Raw genomic sequence first — 16,986 nt, forward strand, 5'->3', positions numbered from 1 at the left:
TCCTCCTCTCCCAGTCTGTCAACCGAGTCTAAATATTCGTAGGGGAAGAAACCTTTCGCCCTTTGAATGTCCGGGTACGTAAGTGGTACTGTCGTCCATCCGTGGTCCGGCACAGTTTTTGCCAACTTCGCCAATGACCCCATCATCAACTGAGCACTATCCATAAACTTTATAGAAAAGAAACGTTTCTTTATCTCCCTCTTCCCATCAACAACAATTGAGGCACTAAAAATAAATGTTTTCGAGAGACCCATAATTCCACCATTGCTCGTCTTAGCTATGATTTTAGGCTCTGGTCCGGAACCCCCTCCATCTATTTCATGTAACTTTTTCAAAATAAAAGAACCATCGTATCCCTTGAGGTTGTGAAAGTAGATAGGAATGGTTCTCGACGGCCGGCATCCTTCGCAATAGAAGGTCGCCTCCTCCTTCACTACTCGGTATCCTGCCGGCTCTCCACATGCAATACAGACTGGATCGTTGTAATTAGAAGGATCCCTCATCGGTATTATTTTCCAATAATACGATTTCGAATAATACTCGGCCCGTTCTTTCATATCCTTTAGAAATTCTGTAACACAGGAGAGACCTGTGAATGTTCTTTTACCATAAACTTTTGGCCTCGTTCCGAAGGCGCCCCACCGTTCCACCATAACATACGAAAGACAAATTGGAATATGTCGACCGGTCCCCTTCTCAATAATTGCCTCAGTATCTGCATAGACGACGTAGGGGGCGGGGACCTTCTTCCGATGTCCTTCGAATTGACATACTTCCTTAGGAAAAACTGGCTGGGCGGCGTCTGTTCCACAGTATACCTGATGTTCTTCTAATTCTTCTGTTGACTTAAAACCTCTTTTACAAACCAGACAAATACACTTACTTCTGTGCTTATTCTTACGATTAGTATTAGAATTAAGAAGACGATTTAACGAAGTAATTGGCACGAAGTGGCCCCGGGCTCCTCCCTCCCCACCAACTATCAGTAATATATTTGCTACCCGATCCGCTCCCCCCTCGGCTCCGCTATATAACATAGTTATGTCTGACGGGTCGGTATCGGACTCGTGGATCTGAAACACTTGAAGTTTCGTGCTCGGATTTTGCTGCTCGAAGCGCCTGAATACAGTCAGATCGGCGGGCGTAGGAAAGGGAATACCTTCCCAACAGTAGTCAGCCATAAATGGGGCGTACGTATTCCATTTTCTCCTTACCTGACCACCCCTCTTTTCACGAAACTCGGGATCGCTCAACTTTATACTTGCTACGACGGCATACTGAAAACAATTCTCAGCCCCCACCGGTAGAATAAGATCGCTAACACAATGCTTATTTTTTAACCATCGGGAAGTTGGACTGCGCCAGCCCCGAGTAAAACTTCTACTAGAATTACTTCAAAATTAAGTATCTCCTCGAGAACGAGACCAGAACCCTCAACAGCTTCAATTGTATCAAGCATACGATCGTAGCGATCTATTAATTGTTGCCCCACATCCGCCCCTCTTACATCTTTTGTGTATGTATCTTTTAATTTAACAGGCAATGTACGATTTTGTGTATTACCAGTTTTCGGATCCGATAATTTGACTTCCATTTCAGTATAAACAGAGTACATCTTTCCCCCTTTGGCCATACCTTCAATATCCACCAGCTCCCCGATATCCTTGACTCGCTTGACTTCAGGAAATTCTTTTCGTAAAACTGCTCCCTTGAATGCTGTATGTAATCGACGGGCCATCTTTATGATATATACTATCCTAAAAAATTTTTAAAATGAAAAAATAATTATTCTATGATAGGTCATCAAAATCCACTATAATATTTTTGGCAGCATTTATTTGTTTATATATCTCACCTAATCTTTCTAAGTCGACTAGTTCTTCCGCATCTTGAATTTCTGGTTTATTAGGCGCAGCACAAAATAACCTCTCAACAGTGAAAGAAAGGGCACGCTTATTTAATCGCGGTTTAAATGCTAAGAATTCTATCTTACTACCTTTCCTGATATTACGAGGTACAATAGCAGGATTTTCTCGGACTGGCAATGGGCTCACTGTTTTAAAACCGCAGTCAATTTCTTGAACCATATCAATACATGTAGCGAAATCGGCCCCTCTTTTAAACCGAAATTTAAAATACGCAACTGGCTGCGCCCCGCTCCCTCGCTTCTGATAAACTTTAGATGGATTGTAAAATCCAGTAGTATTCTTGGAGTGAGCGGCTAGGCTTGCAGCATAACTTTTAGCAGTGCTTGCATCGAAACTTTCACCTAGGGTACGGAATACTATCAAATCGGTAAACTTTTGAAGACTCGGTTGCCAACGGACACACATTTCATCACATGTAGCTGGATCTTTAGAACCGTACTTAGGTCCGATGTTGAAAACTACTTCTAGCTCACTGTCTACATATATAATAGGATCTACCAAAGATTCACCAAATATGAGTTTGCCGTCACTGATTCGAATATTGTCTTCTCCGGTTTCAAGTATTTTTATTGCATCTGAAATAGAAAGGATTGTCATTGTCTTATCGTATATATCTTAATAAAAAATAATTTTAAAAAAAATTTTTCTATGATATAGTATCCCCAAAATGTCATACATATTCATAAATGGACCAATTGGAAGTGGTAAGAGTTACGATGCAGTAAATTTGGCGGAGACTCACGTACCAGAATTTGACACTAGTTTTTCCAGCAACATTGCCGACTTTTATAATGGGCGCCACGTTTCGATTGCCGATTTTCAGAAACAGTTTATAGAACATACGCTTAGTTTACAATGTCAGGCTGGGGAGGGGGAGGGGGGTACCCCTTCGGAACGCTACATTATTTGTGACTCTTCCATAATTCAACATCTAACTTTTTCTCGAATCCGAGGCGTGGCAGCGGAAGAAAAAAAGATTGTTTCTAGAGCATTTGACCATTTACATAGTTTCATTATCATATTCAAAGATATGCCTTGGGATTATTGCAGGCGGAATGTGTTGACTCGAGCCAGGTCGTACGAAATAACCGCCTTAAAAGAACTAGAAGAGATTCACAACAAGTTCAAACAGACTTTCTTAGAAATTTGCCACGACTACAGGCTTCCATGTTTGGTAATTCATCAATCTCTTACGCCTGAAGTTCTCAAGAATATACTTAATCCAACAATTGATACAGAGACAGTCGGGCCAGTAGATTTCCCATGAGCTTTTGACTTTGGAATTGCATGGAGCGGCGGCAGCCAGGATTTTTAATAGACGGTTTCAGCAAGGAGGAACTTGAAAAAGCGTACTTCCCACCTGGTCAAGAACAACTAGAACAACCTCGAGTCTCACTCAAGAACCTACACAAACTTCTTAATGCTTGTGAATCTGTGCACGCTTATAATGCTCCGTTTGACCTACGAGCACTGACATTATGAAAAGGGGGGACTTTGAAGTTACTTGTCTATGGCTCATGTCAGTTGTGTACATTATACTTCAACCAGAACTTATCGATAAAGCTGAACAAGGGGGACTCGAAAGAACGGACTATGGCAACATGAGAAGTCGCTTTGAAGATCTTGCAAACTTAATATGTGCCTCCGGAGTACCACCTCATCCACATACGGCCGAAAAAGATGCAATAAGTGAACATTACTTACGACAGTACATGATAAATACTTGGCCAGGTGGGGGGTGGAAGCGAGGTGGTAAACTGACACTTTCGGCTTTCAAGAAATTAAGACTTCTTCCATGGTACTTACTGAATAACTTTCGTAAGTACTTACGTTAGTACTTACGTTAGAACTTACGTTAGTACTTACGTAAGTACTTGACAAGTACCAGCACAGGAACTTACGAAGTACTTACGAAGTTCTAATAACATTTTCCTCTGGCTCCCAACTATTGAAACTTTCTGGATAGCCGCGCCATTTTATCAGATAATATTTCTTTCCTCTAATTTTTTTCGTCTTCAAAATTCGTTCTACTCTGTACAGCTCGTCGGCTCCCCGTTCCGAAAGGGCGCTCTGAAGTTCATCAGAGTAGAAAGTGCCAAGTATTTCCTCTCCATTCAGATCTTTTATTTTGTAAACTGGCGGCGTTCCTAGTCCAGCTGCATACACAACTTTTGAAACCACGAAAATCTCCTCTGTCCAATTTGGTAAATATCCTTTCTTAAAAGTGGTCTTGTATTTTGTAATTCGAACCCGTTCTCCCGGCTTGAATTCAGGGTTAACTCCCCCGGCTGCCAACTCAGGACCGAATAGTGTATAAAATGCCTGCCAATCGTTCTCCTCTGTTACGTCCCTGGGTTTCATTTTGATACTTCCGTGAACGGTGTTATTGTAATTCTCGAGAAGTTGTGGTAGAATGGGGAGCCAGGAACGTGTCTGTTTATATGTAAAGTATTTCCACATCATCGTCTTGAGGGTTCGATTAAAACGTTCAACGACGCTAGCTTTTTTGTCACTGTAGGTGTGAAACCAATGAATACCTGACTCCTCCAACCACCCCTGCATTTTTCGATTAGTAAATTCCCGTCCCTCATCTGTCTGAAGTTTGTCGGGCCTTCTCCCGGATTTCTTAATCACGTCTTGTAGCGCCTGTAACGTATCATCAGCCGTTTTTGACTGTATAGGCCTGGCCCATGCGTATTTGCTGAGTACATCGATTACCGTTAGCATGTATCGAATGTTACGGTTCTCTTTTGCGAACGGGGGAGGGAATTCCACGAGATCCGCTTGCCATTGAGAGTCTATCGATGCTACAAAAACGCGCCTCCCGCCCGTAGCACGAGTACGAGGTACCGGTTTATGTAGATTATAAGTTAGCTGAGTTTTTAACCACTCCTGCACCTCTTTCTTAGTAACGTGGAGTCCGCTGGCCCGTGCTGCGTCATATAATTTTTGTACACCTCCAAAACCAGTTTTTGGGTTGTAATATAATTCTCTAAGAGTACCTTCGGGATTCCTATCGGTAGAGTCTTCAGCTTCCATAATTGCTATATTATACGAAAAATGTTATGCAGTACGGATTCCGTAAATGAAATACTAGTTTACTGAATGGCCTACTTTTCAATTGCTTGATTAGGCCCACGGCTTCCCGTTCTGACACCTCCATTCCATATTCTTTTATAATAGTTTTGTTGTCTATCTTGTTCGGTGTGTAAAATAGTACTAACATCTGTATGTTTTCCCTGAATGGTTTACTAATACTAGTATATTGTTGAGTCAGAACCCAGACAGATAATCCGTCATGTCTTGCGCTGAAACCAAGTTGGACTAAAACGTTACTGCGCTTCTTCATATCTTTGGACGAGGCGCAGTCGTGGAGTACTATTAAAGTGTTTGTACCGACCCATTCTTTATGCACGTAGGCTAGTGTATCATCCACAGCATCGAGTCCGACCGGAAATATAAACACGTTGTCATCGGTGAAAATGAATCTTCTATTATACGCTTTATTATTCATGAATGTTGGGCAAATGAATATCACATATTCGAATTTCCTTAAGTACGGACCGGTGAGGAGGTCCAACATAAATTCTGTTTTGCCAGAATATGTCGGTCCAGTTATAATCATGTTGAATGGTGGGGTTGCGAACATTGCCATCGGATCGGATCTATATACTGTACATGAATGTAATGAATATGGCTAAAGATAACAAACCAATTTTGCCGAATTCGTGAATAGGGTCTGCAGATGCTGCCCGTTCCGGGGGGAGGGGAGGGGAGGGGAGGGGAGGGGAGGTCCCCGACTCGTATCAGTCGCTCCTCCTACCCCTCCGGAGGGCTCGTCCTGCCACTTCACAGGATCCTCCCCTCCTTCCATCTCATGTACAGCACTTTCTCGAACTTCCGTGTTTATATCACCATTCACTCCGAAGACCATAGATTCAGTTGCGTATTGCAATTCATTATTATAACCTGAGATTGCCGGGCCCGAAAGGATGACCATCTCAGACGGTAAGAGAAGTAAATTGGGTGAGACTGCCATATCAAGTTTGACACCAGTATTCATTATTGTGTCTTGATATCGCCTATAACTGATTACTTTGTCTGTATTACGAATTTCATCTTCGAGGAGAACACCGAATTCTTTTCTTACTTGCTCTGCACTGCCAGTATCACCCACTATGGTACTGCGAATATTTGCTTGTGCGCCGAGTATGCAATATACGTAGGCTTCAAGACTTTCGTTTAGGCGGGCTAGGCCAGCCTTTGTCAATCCAGAGTCTCCCTTCAGAGGAATGAAACTATTATATTGTCCCTCCGATCCATCATTTCGGAAGAAATAGTAGTGTGGCCTGTCTTTGTCGGACAGTATATGTTTTTTCTTTCCAAAAATTGTATGTGTATAGAAAACGCCTCCGTCGGCGGAGAGGAAAAAGTCATGACCGTTGTATATCGCTTTTGGTTGTCTAACGGGCCCACGATTAGTGTAATATTCATAACCATAACCAAGACCTGAGTTCTGGCCTTTTCGATAACGAAAGTCGGACTTCGTTGGGCTTATATTTCCAAATTCTGTACATAGAAGTTCATATTGGACGAGATTGTACGGATTGTCGCCCGCTTTGAAGGTGGGGGTATCGTCTGGAAGTGCAACGCCCATTTCGTGAAGGATCCGACGTATTGTAAAGTATACATGGAAACGGCAGAATGATCGTATTTGGGGCGGAAATTTCTTATCAAAGAGATGGGCGAATGATATACCACAACCAGTAGTGCTGCACCATACAGCGAAATTCAGTTGCTGGTCCCAATATTTCATATGCGGACTGCCCAGCCAGACATTACTTTCTTTAGCTGATCGATGAGTGATTACGTTATCTTTGAACACATCCCGAGGATGAAAAGTAAATTTTTCTGTCGGCGTTACATATATTTCTAAGTCCATGAGAATAGGTTTTATTCCCCCGTTCGGTTTGGAAGGAATATCAGCATGCTGTACTGTCGGTACGCTCGTCTTATTCAATTGAAAAGCAACTGGGAATAGGTCTGTACTCATTATTTGTGTTTCTATATACATATAGATTTAAATGGAGGAGAATTTTCCCGGAATCCCTGTCGGAACGATTTCGTTAGGGGTACTAACATTCCAGACTATGTTAATACTTTATTTCGGATTCAGGTTTAAACGAATTTTTTATTTTTTACTAAGAATAGATAACATACTGCAAACAATGGAGAATTTAATAAAGTCATCGGCAGCGGCAAATATGGCAGCGCATTCCGAAGGACCAACCGCAGCGTCGGACGCTCGATCCATAATAGAGACAAAACGTGAAAAAATACTCTGTGTCATCGCAAGTGGTCAAAGTAAGTTATTTTTTGGTAAGGAGATTTCAGTTGCTGACGTAGAAAAATGGAGAGATGAAACGGTGGATAAAGCCTTCAAAATGTACGAAGCGAAATACAGTTCTCTTATAAGTGATACCATCACTCAAAGTTTCATAGATCTAGGAGCCTGTGCAATAAGTCAGGTAGTTCCAATCGATGATCGAGATAACTATGCCACTGATCTTAAAAAGGATTTTATTCTAAACAGTGAAATAAAACGATTATCAGGGAGGCGGATAGCGTACACCGTGGGGGCCCGTGATTGCTCTAATTTCCACCGGTTTAATTACGGGTAAACATTTAAATTTTAAAAAAATCGGGTTTAATATAGTACCTGAAATAAATGGATTCAACTTCGCAAACGGTTCCGACTCAGCAAACGGAAACGACGCCCACACCGCAAACGGAAACGACTCCGTCAGGGACGATCCTACCACCAACACCGACACCTCCGACACAGCGCAACATAGAGAAAGTGACGTTACCGACGAAGCATCCAGGGAGAGTTGCTGCAGGTAAGCGAGTAGCGAAATGGAACAGGGAACACAGGTGGAAGAAACGCCAAGCAATGGAGGGGGGGAGCGATGCGGTAGCGAGTTCCTTTCGAGACTGTTCCGGGGGGAGGGTACCGCCACAACAGTGTGATAGCTCACGCGATAATAAATGGTATAATAAATGTTATCTTGTTTTAGGAATTGTGGGAGTTTCATTGACTGCATTAGGGCTATATTGGGGGCGTGCTCGACATCACAGTTGTCCCCTCCGGAAAGATCCTCCCCAGAAAGCGAAAAAAACAGAGCACGTAGCAGCTCCCTCCGGAACAGTTCCGACAGGGGTTCGAGGGGAGGGGAGGGGGAGGGGGGTTCCCAGCTCCTCTACATTGTATGAGATGGAGTATATATAATATTTTTTTTTATTTTTCTATTTTATATACTAGTCAGCAATCATGGATACTAAAACAGTTGTAAACACAATGTACGATGGTATTGTAATCGCAGGACTTGCGATGGGATATCTTATGATCTCCAGCAAATTTCTGAAAATGGATATGGGCGATCCAAGTCGACCAAATTTGACTCGCTTGGCAAAATTAGGCGGTGCGACTGCTGCCGCGGTTGCGACTAAAGATCTCCTTGAACAGAAAAATATTATTCCTGCAGAACCTTATACTTTGTAATAATATACAGTTAGCTATGGCCTCAGCAATAGGAATGACAGTTCTCGGTGCTGTATTAAATGCAACGGCATTCACAGGAGGAAATATTATCGGACAAAAGCTTTCTGGGAATGGTGAGGCTCTTATTGAAGAGAAAATTAGACATGATAAAGCATTAGAAAAATTTGAACATGATCGCAACGTCTGGTCAGAAAAAAGATTACTCCAGGCTGACTGGGAAAGAGAAAATCAAGCAAAGGATGCACATGCTGCGGCAGAGTTAAGAGATACAGATGCAGAAATCCTGGAAGAAGCAGAAGCGGTGCAAAGCAACTCTACGTCAAGTCCAGTTCAATTCTCAGATTATTATCAGCCAAGTCAAGAGCAAAAAAAATATGAGATGATCTATATTGCTGGAGGATTGGTCGTGGGATGGTTTATGTTACATCGGTAGGATGGTTTAGCTACAATAATTCAATACAAAAGCTAATTGGCCAGTTATTGAAATTGATCATGTTTCCATCCTGATCTGTTATCCAGATACGCATTGAACTCATATAGTCTGAGCCTTTTCTCAATGGCATGGAAATTGAGCCGTTTTTAAAATTATAGGTGACCTTTTCACCTATTTCTTTTGTATCCTGAATGGGAAGTGTTTGTAAAGAGTCTGATACTACTCCCTGTATGTATTCGTCAGAGCCCAAGCCAACATAACTTCCAGTAAAATCAACAACATCTGAATGAACTATATATTCAGTGACTGTTAAGAAATCTGCTAGACCTGGACTCATAGTACTTTTTATCACAGGGTTGTCCTCAGGTTTATCTGAAAAGCCGACTACGTTGGCGAAGCTACCTGTGGCATTGAAATAGACTTTAACATCTTCAGCCAAAGTTAGAAGAACGCGGCCTGTCGGCAGATGTTTTTCAAAATTAATTTTTTGCTTCAACCCGATTGCTTTGTTTAACGTATCGATATTGTAGTTACCCGGTCGTATTGATTTAGTCTTCTTCGGTTGGACGCCTTCTTGGTATTTTAATACATTATTCGTCGATGTTATGTTATGCCATGAATTGTACAGTCCACACTCTAGCAGCCTTATCTTCGTAAACTGTGATATGTCAATGCAAGGGTTAAAATACATAGTAACCGGTTTGCCTGTTTTGCTTACAATCTTAATGATCATCGTTGTACGTTGTATATTATTACAAGGTATTATTTTAATTTTCACTGTATATAGGTTAATTATGTCTGGTCCAAGTAACTCAGGTCTAGGTGCAATTCGTGTACAAAATCTTGAGCTTGAAGATTTAAGTGATGTTAAAGTGAACAATAATACTAAGATAGCTACTAATCATAATAAGGATTATGTCCTTCGTTACAAGGACCGCGAAAAATATTTCGTTTTAGCCGCGGCGCCCCACGAGCATGCTGTAGAATTTTCTGAACTGAAAGACATCGATGAAACTGTAATTGACGCCACAAAGGCTTCGAATGATCCTACTCCTTTTGCACTGACATGGAATTCGACTAGTCAGAAATTCATGCCTTATAATGTACCACGTAACATCTTAGATATATTGGATAGTGAAATTAGTGGTGGAGTTACTGAACTGCCAGGAACTCCAAATGTTATTTATTTCGATAGCAATGTTAACAAGTACAAGTTGTTAGATTTTCGTAGTTGGCTTACTCCTACGAATCCATACATTGCACTTCTTGGTATACCGATTCACCTTAAAATTAGTCCTCTTAATACAATAATGAAGGCAGATAATACACTAAGAAGGTGGATAAACGAGGGGGAGAATTATTGCTCGTATACAGCTAGCGGAGTTCCAGTTAGATTATTTTGGGACACAACTTTAAAGAAACTGGGTCTTAAAAGTGTCGGTGATGAGGCAGCTGTTCTCACTTTACAGACTGTAAATCAACAGATGACTGATAATATGAAAATACTTCAACATGGTACAGTTCTCATTAGATGTGTAAAGTTAGCTACTGGAGATGAATTTGACGATTTGGTTGGATATTATGCTATGAAAACAGATAACAGAACAACTTGTGATATTATCATAAGTATTGATAAAGATCGCAATGAAATGAGTATTGAATGTTTTGTTGGTGGGAATAGAGTAGAGAACGACTTAGGAACTACATTTGTACGTAGAGATAAAAGAGTGAACACTTTAGATATCAGTACCATTCATCTGAAACGTCTCATATTATTTGAAGTAATGGTCTTTCGTCATATTTTAAGTTCAGAGGAAATTACTAAAATTTTATCTATCGGGTGAACAAGTTAACTAGAGTCGTTCAGAAAAAATTCTGTAGAAAATGTTTCTGAAAACTGTAGACTTTCAGACCTCTGAAACCACGTGACAAGTTGCTAAGCAACTGGAAGGGTATTGCGAAAGCGGTATTGCGAAAGTCCCTACTGGAAACGTCCCGATAGGGGTATTGCGCAACAGTGTTCCGGTAGGGACTAAAATAGGTGAAAATCTCGTTCCGATAGGCGTAGGAAAAACATAGTAAATTCACACAACCAGAAAACGAGTATATACTTACATCCACCTCCAGAATGGGCACTGGAACACTTATGGAACAGGGTGCAGAGCTGCAGCACAGTCAGAATCTATATAACAAATGATCTCCCTTCCATCCGGTAATAGAATACTGTTCTGTTAGGGAGATTACCCAGTGAGTCATAGCTAGTGTATTGCGCAAGTCCAGGACCTGACTCAGCAGGGAATTTCCCCGCTTAGTTCAGGACAATGCACTGCTGCGCCAAAATTGTTGCGCGTGCGTGAGTTCATATATAGGTCAGGGTCATACTTTAGTTACATGGATGGTTAATTTTTCCTTCACTTCCTTTAGATAAATGAATAAAATGGGTGTAAAATTCTTACTTTATCCCAAAAGGGAACAAAAACTTACTACTAGTGATGTGTGCTATGCTAGTACTGGGTTGTGGCAAATAACGCTGTGACAGTTAATGATGTGAGAGATCCTAGTACTGAGATGTAAAGTAAATCCCTGTAACAGCCCATTATTCACTGCCATTCCACAGATATATGCGCATCAGTGGCACATGCCTGTGGATCACAGCTATGTCACTATAATGTTTGTCAAAACACAACAACAGACAAAGTTTTCACAAACTAGTACAGGGTCTGTCACTCCACAGGGCTGTTACAGGACTTTTTACAACTGTGTACCATGTGTTTGAATGTCACAGGGCTGTGGGTGTTCTCCTGTGTAGATTTCAAGTCGTTTCTTTTCCTGAGTGAACCCTGATTTTTATTCTTCATTTGGTAAGACAGTGGTTGAAAAATTCCTTTGGCAAAGTTTGAGCAAAAGTTTAAATCTTTCACTTTCACTACTACTAAACTAAAATGAGTGACCTCACAGAAAATAAAAGGAATTTCTAAACGTGCAATGATGCATGAAGCTCATATAAGTATAGCGCGTCTTTCAGGAGTTGTTGTCTTGCTGAGGAATATGGACGTCTGAGAACTTTGTCCTCGCTTGAATGAAATCATGTCGTTACATGTTTACTCGCATCGACTCTACATGTACGACAGACCTTTTACACAAAGAACATTCATACCCAAATTTTCTTTTTTAATTATTTCACTGCAACTCAACCGAGACAACTCCCCGGCAACATTTGAAATGAAAATCGTTTATTCTGACATTTGTAGGGGTGTCGACCGAAGGGTTTTGCAGGTATGTTAACTTTTAATTTATACCGAGTTGTCTTCAAAATGGATTCGGAGCTATGTCATCGCTTTTCTTTCAGGTCCTGAGTTTTTGTGAAACAACATTTAGGAGAAATACTTAACTTTCGAGTTATCAATTTTGACTTAAAGTGTAGAGTTTAATGCCCTAAGATAGTCAGCCAGCCAGCATGTGGCAACGTGTACATCGCGCATAATGAAAACCTGTATAACTTGTGTACAGTGTATATGAAAGAACAGTCATCCTGATTGCCAAATTAAGGACCATTCTTATTTTTCACTTAAGGCCTAACGTTAGAAGGTTGATTGTTACTCAACACGTCCCTTAGGTAGTCACCCAACGATGGCAACACACGCGCTCCACAGAATGAAAAATGCCTCGTGAAAATTTTGAGTATTTATCAACCTCTCCTCGATACAAACCGATTCAATTAGTGACCCTTATTGGAAACATTTGATGAACAGGAATAAACTGCTTTCTTTCATATCATTTTTGTTTTCATAAAGCAGCATTATTTGTTGCCATATTTCTGTGTAAGAGTTCACAACATTGGTAACAAATGCATGTCACACAATTGATTTTGTTTCGAAAATCAAGAAATGAAGTGGGAATCAAAAATATGCTGTTCTTATCGGTTTACAGTAAACTATACCATCGCTATGAATATCCGTGCCGTTTAAGTTTCTTGTATGATCGAAGATGAATTTCGCATGCTCTCAAGCTACAAGACCTCTGCCTTTTAAGCCAAGTACAGTTTGTATGTGAGGGGGGAGTGTAGACCCTGGTGAACTTTTAGCTTCGGTTGAACGACTACTTATCACCTTAACGACTTTTAAGACTTATTTAAACACAACGCGCACACACCCAACCTTTGTGTTCGGTATCGATGTACCGTGACAGAACCGCATACGCTCACCAGGTCTACAAAATTAAATTTAATTTCTCTAGACATTTGTCGAGTTATCTAGCAAAATCTTTTGCAGGTATGCTTTCTTTATGTCTCAGGACCTGACTTTTTTGTAACCGTGCAGTTTGATACATTATTTAGTGAAAAGAGCTTTATTTTCGATTTCTTTATTTCGACTTCTTGTTAAGAGGTCAGCTGCACTTCAGAGGCCCAAAAAGGTCGCCATGTTTCCTTGGCAACTGAACAATAGGCATAATGAAAGACTTGTTGCGTGAAAAGAAAAATGTCCAACTCAGCGCATCAGTTTCCCTTGGCAGTTTTCTTTGGCAATAATTGGAAATTGTTAGTAAAGCCTGCCCTCAGCGGAAAGACTCTTTCCATCCATATTTGCCTGGTTGACGATTAAAAGGTTTTGAGCTATAATTAGATTGTTATCTTAGAGCCTTGGAATGTGCGATGAATTCGTACCTGGGACAACCTTAATGCAAATTACCGTAGGTTTGACGTCACATTCTTGACAGGAAAGTGACTATCGTTTAACGCCCCGCTAAGGTAATTATCACCCATGGCAACATTGACGCTGTACAGAATATTGGCGACTGTCTTGTTTACATTGAGCACCGAGTGTTTTTCATTCCTTACTGGGGGAGTACAGCCCCTTTAGTTGTTGGCCCGGTGGGTGATGAATTAGTTAGCGTGAAGACCCAATTCGGCATCTGGGCTTCTTCATCTTGGTATTTATCGCACTGTTCGTCACTCATGTAACGGCTCTTTTGGTTTGTAAAGAAATTACAGGGAGGGCCGGTATGTGTATTGGGAGTTTGCTGTTTTTCACGCAAATACTTCTGAAGGCTCATGAAATTTCACGCATTCCGCACGGGGAGGGTCACATACAGCATTTGCTGTCGTAGAATACATGAGTTTGTTATCAATGTGAAGAAATAAGGTGGGCTGGAGATATCGGTGCAGGAAATTCCCTTTGCCCTTTAAATTTTAAGATTTTCCTTATAACCGTGAAATCAAACTGGTGTTAACTTATTCAAGGGCGGCCGGACTTTCTTTCATTTACTGTGACAAAGTTTGTGTTGTTGTTGTCGTGTGGCACTAAGCGCAATTGGCGTGCTGGGCTAGCGAAAACGGGAATGTTTTTAGCTTCGGGAAAGTGAGTTTTTACCATTTTAAAAATTTCTCTCACAGTTTTATGAATATATAATGAGTGTGTTTGAACCAAATTTGAAGGTCTTTTATCGATACTGTCCGGTTTTCCACAATGGTTTACGGTCAGTCATATCGTCTTTCACAAGTTGGTCATGTGTTTATGAAACTGCTGGCGTGTTATGTTTTGATTGGCGTGAAGCAGTGTTTCTACCCTGAGAGCTCACAAAGTAAGTGTGGTTGCTACGCGACTGGCAGGACGATGCATCTCGTCGTACTTTTCGCATCAACCACGAACAAAGTCTCCAAAGAGTCTAATACCTGTGAAGCTCATTTTAATATGAAAAGGCCATGGTCTAGCCTGACGACCATGGAACAAAAGGCATGCCGCGTTGCTAGTCTGTCTTTCTATTTGTCTGTGTTTAAACGAAATAGAGAAGGAAGCACTACTGTCTAGATCAACCTCCTTATATTTTTTGTTACGATACCATGAGATTCACTCTTATTTATGTCGGATTTTCAAAAAACAAGATGCTCAGGTTTTGATACTGAGGTAATCGTCCATAGCTTCCCTTCCTTTGAAGAAGACGTCGTAACTCACTACGTTTACTACAGGCACTTGAAAACGTCAGTCGCTGTCCATTATATCTCCAGAACGACCATGGTAACCATGCTCAACATTACACGAAACTCTAAAAAATACACAAAACCAAGTGTGTGTAGGTCCTAAGGAATAGCTTATGAACGCGATTATACTGTTGTGCTGCGAAGGGGAGGGTCGACTCTCCAGAACATTGAACATCGTGTTAATCAAATCATATCAGTGTATATCAGGTTTACTCCTACAGATAGCCCAATCTGTAAGAATTCTTGAGCAGAAAACGTACCTAACCTTTCTGTTTCATAATTATTACATTGTGACTGGATAACATATATATATTCATAATTCGCATTATTCTCGACATTGAAGATCCCTTTCTTTTGCCATTTGCAGAGTTGTCGACTGAATAATGGCTAGTAAAGGGTAAGTTACCTTTCCTTTCAGAGTACGTCGTTTTCTTTATGAAAGCACATATTTGTATGTTTTTGTGACTTCGTAATATTCAGCTTGGCCTTTACCATTTACATTAGCTCATAATCTATACGACGCTCCATAGGTGTTACTTTATTTTTTTTAAATATATGCAAAGCTTGCATTAATATAAGGAATGCAGTCGTAATTCCTTAAAATCTTTGATAAATGACTGTCACTATTGCGCTTATCATCGTCACAAATGATTGTCAAAGTTACAACGCAAAACCATTTTATTCAGAGAATATTGAAGTTTGTTAAAGAAATGAGGGGCATGAACTTAGTTAAGATAGTATGCGCCTCGAAAGTGAAAGACTTAAACTTTTGCTCAAACTTTCCTTAAGGAATCGTTCATTCCTTCTCTTTCAACATCAAGAATAAAAAGCGGGGGTCACCGTCCAAATTTTGGTACAAGAGAAAAAAATAACCCAAGATTTACCGATTTTTAAAATTCAAAATGGCCACCGTCCCTGTGTCAACTGTATTGAGAAAAAATAATATTCAAATTTCTAAGCTGGTAAAACGTTTTCTTAAACCAAGAGCTTTAAATGAACCCCCACAAGTGGTATATCAGTAAAGAATTATAAAAGTTTGAGAGTCCGAATATCTGTCCCCAAGGCGCGATCTACCTAAACAAAGCAAATAGTAGATTGGCTGCAACAATATAATGTATGACAGATTTAGTAAAAGACGTTCTAAGATCGCCGTTTCTTATGTGTTTACTCAATTATATTCTTCTTGAGTCAGGAGAAACGTGCTTAGTTTTTGTACTTGAAATGCCAATGTAAACAATACACGTTAAATATCACCGTTAACTGTAAAAAAATTATCGTACTGATGTCAGTGATGAACAGTTCATCATATAAATGGGTGTCCATCTTCGTCTATTACATTTAACATGCAGTAGATTTGTAGCTGTTTGTTCTGTACATCTTATAAAGTCATTAATCGGACGTAAAAGTACGATTTGAAAGCGTTATGATTCGACATTTTCTTGAGAACATTATACAGTATTGAAATATCTCTCAGTCTGTATTGTACTCTGCCTAAATATAACTCATGTTATCAAAAACTTTACTTTGTGGCACGTATATAAAAGTTACTAAAAATCTAAGTAACAAATCAAGCTAAAATCAGCAGCAGGTGATATTCTTCTTAGCAGGGATGATTACCGCAGTACGATTCGAAAGATACCATAAGAAATGCTTCATCCTTTGAAAGCGTCTGAAAAACCAGACAGACAGGATATCAGTAGCAATTCCATTGGTACTATGAACCATAATGATCTTAAGGAAAGAACAGGAGCTAAAAAACCATACAAGCGATAAGACCCAAGAAAGCGAAAGTAGGTATTTGGCAAAGTTATTGCTAATCAAAGAAGTTAAGGTAGTATGCATCTCGAAAGTGACAGACTTAATCTTTTGCTCAAACTTTCCTGCAAGAAAGTTCAAACGATTCTCTTACAAAATCAACAATAAAAAATCAAAGGTCACTGTTGTGGATTAACCCTTCATGACCCTAACTAGATATTCAGAAGATTGAACTCTTTCTGTCTTAAGATCCTCTTACACAAAAGGTCAAGAAACTTCTTTGTAAAACATAAAGGTTACAGATTAAATTACACCTACGGACACACATTTT

At 40.3% G+C, this 16,986-nt stretch overlaps 1 long non-coding RNA gene across 1 annotated transcript in view; it reads left to right on the forward strand.

Moving 5' to 3' along the window:
* The window catches only part of LOC139133394 (uncharacterized), a 46,973-nt gene that overhangs the window by 25,163 nt on the left and 4,824 nt on the right, over window positions 1-16,986 (forward strand). The window contains exon 2 of the long non-coding RNA XR_011552586.1: window positions 15,268-15,297. This is a non-coding gene — a long non-coding RNA (uncharacterized lncRNA). The remainder of the gene's footprint in view (window positions 1-15,267; window positions 15,298-16,986) is intronic.

This window comes from Ptychodera flava, chromosome 5 (assembly GCF_041260155.1).
Source record: "Ptychodera flava strain L36383 chromosome 5, AS_Pfla_20210202, whole genome shotgun sequence".
Classification (NCBI taxonomy): Eukaryota; Metazoa; Hemichordata; class Enteropneusta; family Ptychoderidae; genus Ptychodera; species Ptychodera flava.